The following is a 5,757-nucleotide window of genomic DNA, read 5'->3' on the forward strand; positions in this document are numbered from 1 at the left end:
ATGCCAAAACGGCCTTTCTAGATTCATCAGAGTTTTTGGTCGCAAACCATAGACCATAGACATCGCCCAGTAAGTGGCGACACCTACATATTAATTTTGTGGCGCGCAAATTTTGTTTTTAGTAAGTTTCTAAAGATGGCAATCCTGAAACTATATTAGGTAGGTAGATTACAAGTTTAAATTATTTTTCATAGTATAGTCATAGTCCTAAGTATAACATTCTGATAAAGTACTTATTGAAGTATAAAAATATTTTGATTCATACTACGCCTAATTTTAAATTCCTACAGCCACATTCTTTTGAAAATATGGAAAATTATAGCAAACTTTTATTTAATTTATATATTTTTTTATTATACAGGAATATTTATTAGTAGACATCTCGGACACCAGAGTAGTATTCCCGGTGATAAACAAATAATACACGGAAGTAACAGCAAAGGACTTCATTGTTGCCAGAACTAGTATGTTTTCTTTTAGGCGGGAATTGAAAAGATGACAACTAAAACACCAAATGACTGTGACAGGAAGTTGATAAAGAAATCGAATTTAAAGAGTTGATGATATGTGTATAATAATGACATTAAAACACCTCAGCACGTACATATTTAATGATGAGGTATATTAATATTGTCTACAGAATAAAATTTAAAATGTCAATTCATTTCAAGAACAAAATTCTTTCTGCTTCTCTCTCTTTTAATAAACAAATCAATCATATAATTATGTAATAAGCATGCACCTACTCAATTAGGGCTGAATTATTTACGCTGTGTTGATGAAATCATCCATAAAAGCGTACGGAGCCCACTTTTAGTTTTGATCCTATCTGCACTGTATGTAGCCATATCATAAACCTTCATTGGACTGACAAATCATAGGCGGCACACCGCCCTAATATAGGGATAGGGAACCTTTTCCCGCTTAGGTAGAAGATGGTTGTTTTATGAGTAGAGTATTTTTATAACTTAGGGAGGCATTCATTTTTCCCCTTCACATTTCACCCTTCGCGGCGGCATTGCAGTCTACACATCTTCCTAATTAAAAGGAAAAATAAATATATTTGATACAAATAATATAATTATTACAATAATAAAATACCTTTTTTAAATACTTAATCGTGATTCAAAGGTTTCAGTTTATTATTATGAAGATGCTTTATTAAAATGTAGTTTTTGGTAAGTTCACTCGAAGCAGTGGACAAATGATTTTTAAATAATAATTCATAATTAAAATATATTTTTTAATTTTAAAACATCGATTTTCCTAAAAAAAATGGTAGACGCGACATCGTATTTGGATTGCCACCACTCGCTGCAGAGGCCATTCTCTAGAGATAATAATATTATATTAAAGTGTACATACCTACCTACCGCGAAGCCTAGTAATGTTAGACCAAGGTACATTCGGTGAACATTTAATATTGTACACAAACTGTTCGAAAGTTGTATCAAAAACATTTACGTACATTTCCGAACATTATCAATATGTTCAGATAACAATAATTTTATTATTGTCTATGTATTTTTATTTTCCGTCAGAGGTGGAAAACATTGTTCATAATATTATATTATGTCGGCGTATAAATGCGTAGATCAATCCATCAACTTGCTCATTACACGTTCAATCTGGATCGCGATTAAGGATCGAATTGACGTTGAACATTTAATGCTTTCCTTTGATTCAGTGGCGGATCAAGTCAAGTGGAGGCCCTGAACGGTGAAAAATTCGGGGCCCCCAAATTCAAGTTAGAAAAAAAAGTTTTATACATAGAAACTCTCATTAATTTATTAACATAAAATGTAACAAAGGTAGGTAATAGAAATAAAATAAAAAAACATACTTTTAAAATAAATTTTCGTCTTGTTTTATTTCTTGCAAATTCGTCAATTACTTTGGCAGTGTCAATTCCATTTAAAATTTCTTGTTCTATATACAAAATGGCCATACTATTTAATCTTTCTTCTCCCATAGTACTTCTCAAATATTTTTTTACACTCTTTAAAACAGAAAACGATCTTTCACCTGACGCATTAGATAAGGAGATTGTTAAAAAAAATCAATAATATTTCTACATTTGGGAATATGCAAGACATTTTTTTGGCGGCTCGATAGATGTCTGGTGTGGTTTTAATAGTGTCCTTGTTTTCTTTAAGAAATATTAAAAAATGTTCAAATTAATCTTTAAAAGTACAAACATCAATGTCCTCTTTGTAAATATCCATCAACTTTTTTATCGCGTTCTTTATTTCTTTCATTGATAGATTCCAATCAAAAAACATTCTAAATCTTCTCTAGGTGTAAATTCATGTCCGACTTCTTTGTTTTCATCGAAAATATTTTTTTCTTTTTTGTTGTCTGCGAGTTTGTCTATATTCAACATTAAGGTGAAGCCTTTATTGAGACTTTTTTAAAGAGGCACCTAGCGGAAAAATACGAAGCTTGCAATTTGAGACATTTTTGTGATAATTTACAATTTCAACTGTATTAATTAATATATATGTATCTGAAAACATTAAAAAGAAAAATATTTTTTATTTTAAGTCAAAGATAAACCTACATTTTAAGAAAAAATGTAATAAAATGTGAATTTGGTGCAGGGTCTTACGTTATTATTACATATTATTTTATAGTCATATTTATTATTAAATTTAGTTTATTAAGTTTTCTATTTTTTGACGTAGATATTTTCGACTAATTCATAGTTTTAATATTTTTTATATTCATTTTAAAAATATAAATGTGTATAACTTGAAATCCTTTTTGCACCCAATCACAGAAATTATTAAAATCCGCCTGTAAGACAATTTAAAGATATTCCATGATCTCGGGGACCCTTCGGGGCCCCACGCGGCCGCTTAGTCCGCTTACCGATAGACCCGCCCCTGCTTTGATTTTCAACATCCACAATCCACAATCCACGATCCGCGATCCGCGATCTAGATCATTTAATATGGATTGCATTTGACGCAGATTGATGTCATAATTCAAAACGATTCAGTTCATCAGTCTACCAATCATTACATGCTCAATCTGGTTCGCGATAATGGATTAAACTGACTCGATCGTGATCCAAATTAAAAGTCTACAGCCTGCCTAAGGCGTCCGCCTTCTAATGAACAAAAACTATTTCCACCTACATTCTTATAAAACAATATTACGGTACAGTCTAACTGCACTCTAGCAGGATATTATTCTAAGATAGTTTAGTTTGACCCTAGTAGTTATAGCTAGAATATCAAGGACAGTTAAATTAATAACAGATCCGCATCCGTTTAATTTTGAACTCATTCGAAATAGATCAAAATAAAAATAATATTTCTTGAAATTCATAAAATCAGTGACGTTCCATTCGATTACATTGTTATCAAATTAAATAATAAATCATACTACCAGAGAACATAATATTTTACCACTTGTTGAGAACAATCGGATAATAAACAAAATACTTAGGTAGTTATTTTTATAATATAAAAACTATTTCTCACGACATATCTTAATAATATAGTACAGACTACACTTGTCCTGAATACTTATTAAAAGAATAAAAAGCAATCGGACTACAGCTCTGGTTTGTGAAAATATTAAAAATAGGTACATAGGTAGCCGTTTATATTTCGGGAATTGGCAACACTGGTTTTGCTAGGTGCAATTTGACTTCTGTATTTTGAAGTTTGACATTTTTAACGGCAAAAATACTCTGAACGTTTTAAATAAACGGACGCTTTTTGTTTTTTTTAATTCATTTGAAAAATTTATCTCGGCCAAAAAATGGAATTAACTGGTGAAAATTTTCTTGTGATTATTTTTCATAACTTTCGACGTAGATTATCGCGAGAACAGTGCATCGCTGAACTTAGTGTTTTATATGGCTATAAAGCACCATCAAAAACTACGGTAGGTATATCGCTGGTTTAACGAATTTTATCATGGCCGCCGTTTGCTCACAGACCTCACAGACGAGCCGCGTGAAGGTCGTCCAAAATCGGTTATTTCTCCAGAAAACATCGATGCTGTGCGTGAACTGATAATGCAAGATCATCATGTGATATACCGTGAGATTGAGGCATCCCTGGGCATTATTAGTAACACCAGCGCGTATACGATCTTGCATGAACATAGATTTGAAAAAGCTATGTTCGCGTTGGATCCCGCATAATTTGACTATCGCACAAAAAAAAGGCGCGTGTCGATTGGTGCTAGGAAATGCTCAAAAAATACGATTGAGGTGCTTCAAAAAACGTTTATTAGATTGTCACATGTGACAAATCTTGGATCTATACGTATGAGCCCGAAACTAAGCAGCAGTCGACCGTATGTGTCTTCCAAAATGAGCTTAAACCAACAAAAGTTTCTCGCGATCGAAGCACTTCGAAGCAAATGGTCGCCTGTTTTTTCGGAAAAACGGCCCATATCGCAACTATGGCTTTAGAGAATTGTAGAACAGTCAATTATGGATGATACAAAATCATTTGTTTGCCAGATTTTTTTGGTGAAATAAGGAAAAGCAATCATCGGCGTCAAATCATCCTTCATCAAGACAATGCGAGCTATCACACATCGGCTCAAACAAGCGCCTATTTGAGCACTTAAAACATTAAATTGATGGGTCATCCGCCGTACAGCCCCGATTTGGCACCGAATGATTTCTTTTTATTCCCGACAGTCAAAGATACATTGCGTGGTCAAAGATTTTTTTACACTAGAAGAGGCGGTTGATGCATTCAAAAGCCATGTTTTAGAGTTACTTTCTGCAAAGTGGCAAAAATGCTTTCCAGATTGGTTCAAACGCATGGAAAAGTGTATAAATTATCGTGTAACATATTTTTAAAAACAATAAAACTGTTTTCATTTATAAAAAAATCGTTTTTGTTTGTTATTCCCGAAATATAAACGGCTACCCTCGTAGTCTTTCGGCTTGGGAATTATAACTATTACATTAATTTATTATAAGATAACTAGCTGACCAGGCAAACGTTGTTCTGCCATATAAATTATTTCTAGTGAATATTTTGGTTGTTAAATAAAAAGTAACGAATGTATCGTAAGTGTGTGGGGATGGGATCTATGACAGAAAGAGGAATAGAGCACTGTAGACGATGACCGCCGATAAAAACAAAAAAACATCAACCATTCATTTTCTCAATTCAAAATGAGTAATGATGTTCATAATGAATGAATTACCTGTGACAGGATCTCGTTGTTTAATGTTTATGCAATATACGTATTGTCCCTTCCAGAAAATTAGCGGATATTGGAGAGCGTCGTATGAACGGTGTGTGTCAACGATGAACTCCAGATTATTGTTTCTTCTTCGAATCACGATTTCTCGCGTCGATGTGCGGTCGCCAACCATGATTCCAGCAATGTCGTCAACAACAGTCGCATTGAATCGACGTACGTGCTCTCCAGCTGGTGTTTTATCAGGATTGATGACAATAGCGTGATTGTCACTTTGCAATTCGTGCATGTGTGCTTTGAAGAATTTCAATAATTCATTGTGCTCATTCAACAGGGCGTCCAGTTCGCCGACGATGCGCCTGGCATTAGGCGAATTGAGGCTATTGTAGCCGCAACGTGCATCCACATGATTGATGTCCTCACCGCCGCGCCCATGAAGTAGATTTGTAAAAATGTATGTGGTTCGTTTGGCATTAGCAGCAATGCGCCTACTTTGTGGTATACTTGACCTTTGATTTTGAACGTAGAATGGAATTGTTGACCATTTGCCGCAGTATTGTGAACTATTTCTCTTGC

This window comes from Rhyacophila brunnea, unplaced genomic scaffold (genome assembly GCF_057557595.1).
Source record: "Rhyacophila brunnea isolate RB1 unplaced genomic scaffold, BYU_Rbru_1.0 scaffold_10, whole genome shotgun sequence".
NCBI lineage: Eukaryota > Metazoa > Arthropoda > Insecta > Trichoptera > Rhyacophilidae > Rhyacophila > Rhyacophila brunnea.